Source organism: Oryctolagus cuniculus, chromosome 7 (assembly GCF_051225735.1).
Source record: "Oryctolagus cuniculus isolate XC-2025 breed Fujian yellow rabbit chromosome 7, ASM5122573v1, whole genome shotgun sequence".
In the NCBI taxonomy this organism is placed as follows: Eukaryota; Metazoa; Chordata; class Mammalia; order Lagomorpha; family Leporidae; genus Oryctolagus; species Oryctolagus cuniculus.
The window spans coordinates 94061340-94074786 of record NC_142873.1 but is presented as its reverse complement, the minus strand read 5'-3'; the positions used below and the strand labels follow the sequence as shown (position 1 = coordinate 94074786).

The following is a 13447-nucleotide window of genomic DNA, read 5'->3' as shown; positions in this document are numbered from 1 at the left end:
GTATTTATGACTGTTCTATTGTTTTTCTTTGTTGTTGATTTCTAGTTTTAATCCTTTATGGCATGAAAAGATACATGAAGATACGTGGTATGATTTCAACCTTTTAAAATTTACTGAGAATTAACTTGTTTTCTAGTAAGTGGTTTGTCCTAGAAAGTATTCCAAGTACTGATAAGAAGAATGTGTATTCTGTAGCTTTTGGATGAAATGTCCTGTAAGTCTCTGTTAGGTTCATTTGCTTGATAGTATGTTCAATTCTGATGTATCTTTATTGATTTTTTGTCTAGGTCATCTGTCCATTGATGAGAGAGGGGTGTTGAAGTCACCCAGTATTATTGTATTTGAGTCTATCTTTCTGTTTAAGTCTAATAGTATTTTCTGTATATATCTATAGATATAGCTTTGTAGCTTTTCTAGATGTAACATTCTTGGTTGAAAGTTTTTTTTCTTTTAAGACTTTCAATATATCATCCCATTCTCTTCTGGTCTATAGGCATTCCCTTGAGAAGTCTGATGGTACTCAAATTGCTTTTCCTTTATATGAAATTTGATGTTTTTCTCTTACTGTTTTTAGGATTCTCTCCTTGTCTTTGACTTTTGCCAATTTGATAAACTGATAATTGATATGCTTTGGAGAAGAGTTTTTTGATTGAGTCTGCTTGGAGTTCTTTGAGTTTTTTATATCTGGATATCCATTTATCTTTCAAGACCAGGTCAATTTTCAACTATTATTTCATTTAGCAGGTTATTAATGCCATTTTTGCTTTTCTTCTCCTTTAGGAATACTTATAATATGAATATTTGGTTGTTTAATGGTATCCCATATTTTATGTAGACTTTATTTTTTTAATTATTTTCTTTTTCTTTTTGTCTCATTGGACTATTTGAAAAGTCTTATCTTCAAAGTCAGAAATTCTTTCCTTCTGTTGGTCTATTCTGCTATTAAAGCTCACAATTGTATTTTTTATTTCACTGATTGAAGATTTCATCTCCAAAATTTCTATTTTTTGGTTCTTCTTAGTGAATTCCATCCCCCTAGTAATATTTTCATTCATGTCACTCATTGACTTCCTCATTTATTTAATCTATCTGCATTCTCTTGCATCTCATTGCGTTTCCTTACAATCATTATTTTGATTTGTATAACTGTCATTGCATAGATTTCCTTCAGTTCCGGATCTAATTCTGGAGGAGTATTGTCTTCTTTTGGAGGTATCACACTACTTTGCTTCTAGTCTCCTGTGTCTGTACATTGACATCTGCCCATCTGGTGTAATTGTTCTTTCTTCTCTATTGGGTAGGTTTTATTGTAAAATAATTTATGTTTTAGCTGGAAAGCAGGATATTGCTGGGTTTGCTTCTTTGACTTTGGTTCTCAGTGAGCCCAGCAGTGTAGTTTCTGAGTGATTTCTTTTGTCTTAAGCAATGTTAGCTGTCTATAAGTGACATAGTCCACTAGTCTGCTACAGTTCATACGGATAGAAGTATGATTTTGAGATGAATAAGGTGTGTATCTTTGGTCCACAGAGAGTTCAGTGTCAGTGTCCCTGAGGAATGTGAGATTCAAGGCCTTTTGTTCATACTGAGGTGGTCAAGGGTGGTTGCTCTCCTGTTCTACAGGCAAGCCTGAGTGATGCTGGAGCTTGTGGCACTAATTGCTGTGGCTCTAGGGCTGTGTGATACAGATGGACTCTTCCTAAGTTCCTGCTATGAGAATCCAACTGGTGCTGTGGCTTAAAATACCAACAGCCCTAGTCCTAGGACTACAGAATGTGAACTAAATCCTGTTCCAGTCCTACAGGTATACAGGAGATTTTACTCTGGAGGTTCTGAGTATAGAGAGGTGGAATGCAGGTCGATTTTTCCCTAGCTCCATTGGGTAGAGTCCAGTGGCACTGAAATGTTACAATCCTAGTGTTGCAGGGGTATAGCAGGTTCATTACCCAGATCTCTCAGGGTGGAAGTAGACTTTTTTGTGGGCTGCTTCTGATATTAGCCCCCAGAAGTCAAGGTGAATTCCCCTTGCTCATGTACAGTGCGTGAGCACAGCTCTGGGGCTAATGCCCCCAAACTCCCACAGTTGTAGGATGCTGGGGATCTGCCTTTTGCCCCACATGTTGCCCTGACTCTATTACGCTGGTTCGTGAACAGAGGTGAACAGAGTGAACATAGTGCACTGTGCGATTTTCCATGGCATGTTTGGCATTCTGCAAAATTGGGGGAGAAGAAGCAAGCAAATCATCTTCCCTGCTCCAAGCCTGGCAATTGCTCAGACTTCTGAGGCTTCTACAGGCTGAAGGTATAGTCAGTGCGTGACTGTGGAATTACCTCTCAGCTAAAACTGTGAGTGGTGGGTTGTGTGGGAATTTCTCCCTACCTTGGTGTGTTGAGATGGTGGCTCACAGCTGGCAACCAAGTGGCTGCCTGCAGCACTGTCTCTGTCTTCTCTCCTCTAGTTCCATGGGGTTTTAGGTTTTTTTCCCCACTTTTTAGCTAGAAATTTCCACCAGTCAGACCTTCCTTTTTTGTTTCATATAGTAGAGCAGCTCAAGTTAGTGTGGTTATACCCAATACAGCAATACTGGATCACTGCCTTTTTTTTTTAAGTCTCTCCCAAAAGAAGAGTCCTTTTCACTAGTCATGCTGGTTAAAGACTTGAGGCTACTTCTAGTGTCCAAATCATATTTACAGAAATTTTTTTTTTGTTTTAAAATACTAGGTGTTCTTGCCTATTGTTTGGTATGATTCTGCTGGACTGTGTTAAATTCATTTCTACACTGGTCTCAACATTTTTTAAGCTGATCTCATCTCCGATTGCCCAGTTTTGACCCCAACTTTCTGTCTGCTTCACTTTTCCAGTTTGAGTCCTTGCTCATTTAAACTCTCTTGGCTCTGGAACCTTCTGCATCACTTCCCAGCTAATGATTTGCTCACTTCTGGCACAGACTTTTCTTTGGATGGCTGTCCTGGCAGTGGTGACTCATTCCCCCACCTCACGTACCACATGGACTTTTTTTTTTTAAGATTTGTTATTTCAAAAGCAGAGTGACAGAGAGTTGAGAAAGAGAGAGAGAGAGAAAGAGAGAGAGAGAGAGCCATCTGCTTGTTCCTTCCCCAAATGGCTGCAATAGCAGGGGCTGGGCCAGGTGGAAACCAGGAGCTAGGAAGTCAATCTGGGTCTTCCCCATGTGTGGCAGGGACTCAAGTACTTTATTCATCATCTGCTGTTTCCCAGATACACTAGCAAGGAGCTGGAACAGGTACTGGACAGGTGCTCTGATATGGACAGCGGGAGCTTAACACCCTACACTACAATGTCTGCCTCTACTACAAGTCGTTGGCACAACCCATGCAGTTTCATGAGTAAGAAAGACTTCTAGATTGAAAATGACTTTGTTGTAATCTCAGATTCTAACTTACAAAGTATTTGAGTCTTGAGAAAAGCTCAAAAATACTTACATTTTAGTATCTTTTTAAAACAAATTTTTATTTATTTTTGAAAGTCAGAGTTAGAGGGAAAGGGCCAGAGGGAGGGAGTAAGGGGGGGAGGCAGGGAGGAGGAGGAAAAGAGGATGAGGAGGAGGAGGGAGAGGGAGAGAAATCTTCCATCCCTTCCATCCATAAGTTCACTAGCCAGATGGCCACAACAGCCAGGCTGAAGCCAGGAGCCAGGAGCCAGGAGCTTCATTTGGGTCTCCCACATAGGTTACAGGATTCTAAATACTTGGAGCATCTGCTGCTGCTTTTCTCAAATCATTAACAGGGAGCTTGGTCATAAGTGGAGCAGCTGGGACACAAACCAGCACCCAAATGGGATGTTGGCATCACAGGTGGTGGCTTTTTCTGACATGCCACAACACCAACCCAAACATGTTTTAAATTATTTGCAATTTGGCACAATTATTGCTTTGAAAAAATACCTTATGTTTATCCTGGTATCTTTTTTGAAGCTCTAGTATATCCTCAAGTATCCCTGTGTAAATTAGAATCCCATTTTAAAGAAACTTTGGCAAGCACTTGAGACTATTGACTATGGGATTAGACTTAACGGAGTTTTAATATTGAATCCATCTCTTTTTAAGTGGACCTGTTACGGAATCTCTTTAAACTTCAATTATTTCAGGTATAAAATAGAGATTCTTGGAGATGGAAATAGAATTACACATTAAGCACCTTATTGAGAACCTGTTATATTACACCACTTAATTATTTAAACTTTTGAAAAAGGTTTATTTATTTGAATGGCATAGCATCAGGGAGAGAGGGAGATACACACACACACAGAGAGAGAGAGAAAGAGAGAGAGAGAGAGAAAGAGAAAGAGAAATATATACCTTTCTTCTGCCTGTTAAAGGCTAGAAGCCAGAAGCTGCATCTGGGTCTCCCTCAAGGGCACCAGGGCCCAGGTACTTGGGCCATCATCCTCTGCCTTCCCAGGAGAATAGTAGAAAGCTGACTTCTAACTGGAGTAACTTTGATTCCGAGTGGTTCTCCGATATGGGATGCCAGTGTCCTAAGCAAGAACTTAACCTGCTGTATTACAGTGTTGGCCCCACCTATGCAGTTAATGAGTTCAGATTCTATGGAGTTGAATTTGGGGAACAAGTCTGTCTTGTTCCTCCTTGTATGTTCGACACAGTGCCCAGCAGCTAAAAGGTACACCATAAATAGTAATTAAATCAACAAAGAACGGCTCATTACATAGTGATGCTCAGGCAGTTTATTTTAATGTAAACTTAGAGAGAAGCTTAAAACTGCTTGAAAAACACCATTTTAGTATGCATTTTCAAATTGCATTTGAATGTCATTTACAAAGTCATTTACAAATGACTTCACATCATCAGGAAGTGAGTACTGAACAGCATATGAGCAGTTTAAATTCAAGAATAATTCTACCTCAACACTATGATATTTATGTTCTGCTGAGAAATGCCTAAAAGAGAACCAATGCAAAAAAATTCCACTAGACAAATGTATGGATGAATGAGTCAAGACCCTTGTGAGCAGCACTCAGGGTAAGTAATGGCATTTTTCCAGCCTATCAGAAGCCTGTCTGTGCACCACATCTCAATTACAGCTTCCCTCCCTATGCTAAAGTCACCACCAACATTTATAGTAATCATTTTCTTGCAGTTCTGGATGGTTCTGTCTTTCAGGGTGCATTCCTAGATAAAATAGTTCAGTCCTGTCAAATCAAAAAATAGTGATGTGTTTTTGAGTCTCTTCTAATCTACAAGTTCCTCTTTCATTCTTACCTTTCCCTTATAAATTATCTTGTAAGGACTTGGGTTGTTGCTCTTCACATCTAGCATTTCCCACCATCTGGAGTTTACTGATTACATGAGTTACTGATTACTCATGGTGCAGTTCAGTGTACCGCATTGTTCCCTGTCTTTTTTTGCAAACTGACAGCTGGATTCAGTGCAGTGATGAGGCCTATTCCTTTGGCAGGGCTATTGGTGCTTTCCTCATCAGGAATGCATCACATTTACTTCTGGTTTTTGATGCTCAATGACTTAACTTATTAATTCATGTGGATATACTCTAATTCTATAATTTCACTATCATCTTATGCAAAGAAATGCTTCCCCTTAACTATTTGGCTGCTCACTGTTTCAGCTTCTAAGAAAGATAGCATAAATGCCATTTCTCTTTCAACCATAATTCAAGATAATAAATTGGTTTGTCATCATCTTATAAATCTAAAAAATATTGTGATGGACTCATGGTTTTAAATGTAGTTGATAAATTTCAACTCACTATAATTTTTTTCTTTATTGAAATTCAAATTGTCCCAAATCTTTGACCAGTGGTATCTTCTTCAAATTGGCTTTTGAGTCCTGCTGATAGCTTCTTTGCTGTCCAGTATGTCAAGATAGTCCTGGTTCTCCTTTCACATTTTTGCCTCAGGTTGGAATTTGCAAATCCTCAAAGAAATGCTGGATTCTTCTAATGGCAGTTAATCGTGGTAATGCAAGTTTTCCTGTGTTGGTCGGTTTCTAGGATTCTTCAGTAGACAGGACATCCATATATAATGTGTGTGTACACAGATATAAACTTTTTATTGAGCTAAAATAGCTCCCAGGGCTGTTTCAAGCTTAGTGCTACTTTCTGTACGCAAGCATTTTGCTTGGGACTGAGTAAAGAGGCTGGTTAATAATATACTAACTGATTGGGGCAGCACTTGATTAAATAATGAATCTCTAGGGCTTTCAAGTGCTCAATATATCTATGTATGAATACCTCTAATATGTATTTAACGCTATTAGGAAGGTGTCAGGCTGGCGCCACGGCTCACTAGGCTAATCCTCCACCTGCGGCGCCGGCACTCCGCCGGCACTCAGGGTTCTAGTCCTGGTTGGGGCACCAGTTCTGTCCCAGTTGCTCCTCTTCCAGTCCAGCTCTCTGCTATGAGTGGAGGATGGCCCAAGTGCTTGGGCCCTGCACCCACATGGGAGACCAGGAGGAAGCACCTGGTTCCTGGCTTTGGATCGGTGCAGCACGCTGGCCATAGTGGCCATTTTGGGGGTGAACCAATGGAAGGAAGACCTTTCTCTGTCTCTCTCTCTCTCTCTCACTGTCTAACTCTACCTGTCAAAAAAAAAAGAAAAAAAAAAGAAGATGTCATTTCTACACACTTCAAACTTCCAAATGTTTAGGCAGAAAATGTAGAAAGACTGCAAAATTATTCATAGTAGGCAATGCCTCACTTTTTTAAAAAAATATTTATTTATTTTTTTGAAAGTCAGAGTCACTGAGAGAGGAGAGACAGACAGGTCTTCTGTCTTCTGGTTCATTCCCCAGATGGCCTAAGTAAGCCAGAGACCAGGAGCTTCTTCCTGTCTCCCATATGGGTAATGGGGGCCCAAGCACTTGGGCCATTCTTTGCTGCTTTTCCCTGACCATTAGCAGGGAGCTGGATAGAAAGTGGAGCAGCCGGGACATGAACAGGTGCCCATATGGTATGGTGGCACTGCAGATGGCAGCTTAGCCCACTACAACAGAATGCTGGACCCAATGCTTTACTTTTGCATTTGAAATTATTCTAATAGTAGTGTTACATATGGCCTAATGTCAATAAAGAGTAATTATGTAAGCTTTCTGGAAACTGTTTCATTATTTTATCTTAGCACCTAACACAATGTGTTTTGCAGGCACATAGTAGATGCTTAACTAACATTTGTGAGATGAATAACTACTGGTAGTATATGAAACTGTGGGACAATAAAGAATCCCTCTCCCCTGCTTAACAGCAAGCTTCCCTTAGCTGCCTATTACACAAAACCTATAATATTTATGTGCACTTGGTTGTATAACAACCTGTCATCCCATAGTAGCTATCTTTGCTAAACTTTTGCTGAGCTATTATTAGAGGCTCCAATAAAACCAGACAGAACTAGCTATAGCCAAGATAGCAGCTACATTCTGTTTAGGTCCACTCAGGCTGACCAGAGAATTGCCTTAGGGTTCAGATTAACACAGAACAATGCATCCCGATGCTGATTTCACAGTCATCTTTGAGGATGCAAGCACAGCAGATCTGCTAATGCACAAGCCCAAGGGACCGTCCATACCCCTTGTTTCCTCACCTGCCTGGTCCCATTATCCAGGTTCACCTTATTTACTCGAACTCTGTAAATTCCCACAACCCTTTTGGACTGGGGAGAACTATTTGGGTTGCCTGGATCTGCTTACGTGGCTGTTGTAATAAAGTTTCTTTTTCTTAAAAGACTTGATTTATTTTTTAATATACTTAAAGCTGTAACCAGTGCATAATACCTGTAGTAGTTTTTTATTATAGATTATATTTTATTTCAACAAACATATATAAACACAGGAAAACTCATCACAAATCCCAAAAACACAAAGCAAAAAAGACTTGGCTTCCACCATTTTGTTTTTATTTTCTCTGAATGGGAGTGTGCATGGTAGGGCAAACCTGTTGCACAGTGGTAATACCAAAGAATAAATTGGTGAAACTATGGTGTTTCCTTGGCCCTATCCTGAAAATATTATTTGGAGACATCAATATTAGTTTTACATACTTTATTCAGTCCTTTTGGTCTGTGCTAGCCAGTGAATTAAGAGCTTTTAAATCTAATGAGGAGCCTTAACCTAAGAAATAATATTAAGAACTTTCCAACATCCTGTAATTTCCTAGATGTAGTTGTTCCGTGACTTGCACCTTGTATTTTTCATTATATCAGAAAGATTAATTTGGTGAAATAGATGATGGACATGTTGTAAAAGTAATGATAATTAAAAATTGAAAGATAATGTTGATGAGTAAATTTTCTTAATTACAATAAAGTTAGAGCTAGAATTGCTAATATCTTAACCTCTTTTTCATTAAATGACTATTAATTAACACATAAAATGGTAGTCATTATGTACAACCATATAAAAATGACTACTAATAACTCATAACATTGTGGTCATTATGCACAACCATATAAAATTATATCATTACTGAATTTAATTAAGTTAATCATCTTCCTTATCTCCTTTGGATAGGAGGATATTTCTTTGTTGTTTACCTGTCAATTTCGGATAATCTGGCATTTTTACTGTTGGTAAGCCATAAGGTGACACAAGATCAACACACATTCAGATCTGATAAAGCAGAAAAAGTGGAGGGCTGGGGGAGGGGAAAATAGGAGCCTCAGTGTATGTGAATACTGAAGGGAGAAAGGTAACAAGTTTTCCCACTTCTCTTTCCATTTAATACCACCTAGAATGAGCGTGTGCTGACAGTGTGCCAAATGTATGTTGTTTTGCCAATTAAAAAGGAGAACATGTACTTCTTTGCAGGTCTCAGGAATCCAGAATTCAACTACTTGCCACTGTGTTTCTTTGGGTGCTTTTTAAATTTATGTATTTTAAATTATTGTTGAATTTGATAAGATCGTATCAACAACTAAAACACTAAAGCATTTTTTGAGTCTCAGATGGATCCACTATAGACTATACCTGACCAGCAACATGTTTTATTTGAGCTTTAGTGTTAGAAAAGTTTGAAATATTTGCCAACTTTAAAAATTGTGTTTTCAAAGCTTTGGGTGTATTTTTGGCCTCTCATGAAACATTAGGCCCTTTGACAACAACACTGGAACCATGATTTTGGGTCACAACAATTGATGGGAAGTGAATACTGGAGTGCTCCCAACTCTGATTCTATGTAAGGTCTCCTTGACACTGAGACTGAACTCTAGTCACCATGTGTTAAAAGAGATGAAACATTTATTGTGTCCTTGTCCCTGGCATCAGTGACAAAGCAAACTGATAGACTAAGAAGGTTACACATGTCAAGAAAAATGGGAAAGAGAAATAGGGAATATTTTATGTGTGTGCATGTAACAGAAAGATATTTCATTACTTTAATATTCACTGTACGCTGGTTTTGAAAGAATGCAACTAAAGAAGGCCATTAGGAGACACATCCTTCTAAGACTAAGACTGACAAAAGGTAGATAACTGATAATACAGAAAAAGCTAAAGATGTTCTAAAGAAACTAAAATTTCTATGCAGTTTGTTTTGAAATGCAAATAAATAATTGCAGAGAATATAAAATGCAATTATGTGTTAATTGAAAAAAATTATGAAGCATCAAAACTCCTGGTTTCCTGAATTTATGATTATCTACTAAGTACAGTGGATATTATATCCTAAATAGAGGCAAATATTTACAAATACAAATATATCTAGAAATATTTTTTTGTGATATTGAAGAAATGCTTGGGAACATTTGTAAAGTTTTAAAAATTGCAACTGATGAGGACAAAGATATGAATAGGACCACCCAATAATATATATTTATCTTGGCTATGTATGAAAACTTAGATGTGTCTGAAGAACACTGAACACCTCTGCACAAGGCTGTTACCCTTTCTGTGTCTTCTAAGTTGTCTTTCTAAGTTGTGACACAGCCCAGCGGGTCCTTGCCTGATGCCAGGGCTCATGCCGTTGGACTTTCCAGCTATAAGACTCATGAGTCAAGTAAACTTCTTTGCCATATAAGTACTCTGCCTCAGCTATATTTTTATAGTAACACAAAATGAACTAAGACTTATACACGTACACATATGTGATGTATGATATGTATATTAATCAGAGTACTCTAGAACAGAAGCAATAAAAGGTCACACACACATGTAAATATAAAAAGTATTTATAAATATATGTTGTTTTGGACATCTTCAAAGCAAGGCATACTGATAGTTTTGTTGTTCTGGTTCTTTGTCTCTTTATGTGTAAATATTATATAGATGATGGTGATTGAATAGTGATTAGAAACAAATAAGAAGTTAAATTCTTGGAATAAGATTAAACATCATTATTTTTGAAAAAAGAAGAAAGGCTAAAGTATCTTTGATTCCTCTCATGAACCAAGGTTTGAAAGACATTTTTTAAAGCACTTTTGTTAGATTGTTCTAACTATCTTGGGACCAACTTTGCTCAACTTTTATAAATATTTTGGTAATAACTGTGTCAGTAATAGGAATTTTTTTAGCAAATAGCGTTATTTTCTAACAAAGCCTAAAACAGATTGATTTGTGACAATTTTTTGTGATATACTTGCCAACCTAACAACATATTTAGTTGCTTTTGATACAGAAGATTCCAGATTATTGACACATCACTTCTTTACCTTTCTTTCAATGCCAAAATAAGCAGGGAAGAGTGCAGGTTATATAATAAAAATTAATGTTTTTGAGTTTGACATTTTTAAGTTTCCTCTCCTTCCCTCCTGCTTGAATCATCCTGAATCTGGTCCTTTTAATTATGAACTGTGTCGGCTGGTGCCGCGGCTCAATAGGCTAATCCTCCACCTAGTGGCGTCGGCACACTGGGTTCTAGTCCCGGTCGGGGTGCTGGATTCTGTCCTGGTTGCCCCTCTTCCAGGCCAGCTCTCTGCTGTGGCCCGGAAAGGCAGTGGAGGATGGCCCAAGTGGTTGGGCGTGCACCCCATGGAAGACCAGGAGAAGCACCTGGCTCCTGCCATTGGATCAGCGCGGTGCGCCAGCCGCAGCGTGCCAGCCGTGGCGGCCATTAGAGGGTGAACCAATGGCAAAGGAAGACCTTTCTCTCTGTCTCTCTCTCTCACTATCCACTCTGCCTGTCAAAAAAAAAAAAAATTATGAACTGTGTCAATGATCTTGGACTAGTCATTCAGACTCTCAAAACTTCAGTTTTCTCATTTGGAAAATGAATGTAATCAACAATAGTATCTATTTCATAGTAATGTTATCAGGCTTGAGTAAGACAAACACATAAAATACTAATTCTATCTCCTGGCACAGAGTAAGCACTTAATAAAAATGGTTTTTGTTATTATGTTAGTGGAATAATCACTGAAGTGGCCTGGGGTTGAAGGCATTGGGATTGAGGAAAGAAGTGTGATGAATGGACTGTCCACACGGACATTAAAGTCACGCAGCTTGATAGTAGGAGGCAGGTGGAAAGACTGACCTTCTTGCCAATGTCTTTAGCTAATCAGGAATAGGCGGCTGGACACTGGTCACCAATAGTAATGAAGAATATGAGAGGCATGATCCTTAAGGGAACAGACATTTTTACCTAAAAGAGAAGGTAAAAATAGTAGGACAGCAGCATTGGAGAATGAGGAAAAGCCTGATTCCAACTCCTAAACCTGATATTTGTGGGAGAATGGGCTTTAGTGAAGGCAAAGAGTTGGAAGATACTGAGGATATTGTAAAGCTCCCAGAAGAGTTTTTCCAAGACACAACCAACAAGTTTTAGAGGGAAGGGAGCAGTAGGAAAGAAACCCAAATTCAAATAGGGATAGGACTGTGACAGAGGAGAGCTGACAGGAAGGAGTTACCCTTTGCATAGTGATCAAGAATAATATGGGTGTGAAGTACAGGGCTAACAGAAAGAATTAAAATTGTGTTTTGCTTCTTGTTAAGATGTAGAAATCAACCTGAATAAACTATAAAATGAGAGGGTGAGGCTAAGGCTATTTGGAATTGCTGGGCTTGGTGGCTGCAGACTCAGGTGGCAGGTTGCTGGAGGCAGTAAGAGAACAGAAAGACCTTTTTTTTTTCTTTAAGAATATTTATTTATTTATTTTTTTAACTTTTATTTAATGAATATAAATTTCCAAAGTACGATTTATGGATTACAATGGCTTCCCCCACATACCGTCCCTCCCACCCACAACCCTCCCCTTTCCCACTCCCTCTCCCCTTCCATTCACATCAAGATTCATTTTCGATTATCTTAATATACAGAAGATCAGCTTAGTATACATTAAGTAAGGATTTCAACAGTTTGCTCCCACACAGAAACATAAAGTGAAAAATAATAGATGATTTTTTTTAAATGATGATGAAATCAGATCAGACCTATTGTCATGTTTAATCCCAGTGAGATTCAAGTTGGGAGTTGATAATTTCTTTTTTTTTTTTTTTTTTTTTTTAACAGAGGATCAGTTTAGTATACATTAAGTAAAGATTTCAACAGTTTGCACCCCCATAGAAACACAAAGTGAAATATATTGTTTGAGTACTCGTTATAGCATTAAATCTCAATGCACAGCACATTAAGGACAGAGATCCTACATGAGGAGTAAGTGCACAGTGACTCCTGTTGTTGACTTTACCAATTGACACTCCTGTCTGTGGCATCAGTAATCTCCCTATGCTCCAGTCATGAGTTTCCAAGGCTATGGAAGCCCTCTGAGTTCTCCGACTCTTATCTTGTTTAGACAAGGTCATAGTCAAAGTGGAGGTTCTCTCCTCCCTTCAGAGAAAGGTACCTCCTTCTTTGATGACCTGCTCTTTCCACTGGGATCTCACGCACAGAGATCTTTTGCCAGAGTGTCTTGGCTTTCCATGCCTGAAATACTCTCATGGGCTTTTCAGCCAGCTCCGAATGCCTTTAGGGCTGATTCTGAGGCCAGAGTGCTATTTAGGACATCTGCCATTCTATGAGTCTGCTGAGTATCTCACTTCCCATGTTGGATCACTCTCCCCTTTATTTATTCCATCGGTTAATGTTAGCAGGTACTAGACTTGTTTATGTGCTCCCTTTGACTCTTAGTCCTTTCATTATGATCAATTGTGAACTGAAATTGATCACTTGGAATAGTGAGATGGCATTGGTACATGCCACCTTGATGGGATTGAATTGGAATCCCCTGGTATGTTTCTAACTCTACCATTTGGGGCAAGTCAGCTTGAGCATGTCCCAAATTATACATCTCTTCCCTCTCTTATTCCCACTCTTATGTTTAACAGGGATCACATTTCAGTTAATTTTCAACACTTAAGAATAACTGTGTATTAATTACAGAATTAAACCAGTCATATTAAGTAGAACAGACAAAAAAACTAAGAGGGATAATGTATTAAGTTGTTCATTAACAGTCAGGGCTATGCTGATCAAGTCACCGTTTCCCATAGTGTCCATTTCACTTCAGGAGGT

The 13447-nt window shown here is 38.6% G+C and overlaps 1 pseudogene; it reads left to right on the top strand.

Moving 5' to 3' along the window:
* Positions 1–11620: 11620 nt before the first annotated feature.
* LOC100357870 (ribosome biogenesis protein NSA2 homolog pseudogene) overlaps positions 11621–13447 on the top strand; it is a 38643-nt pseudogene continuing 36816 nt past the window's right edge.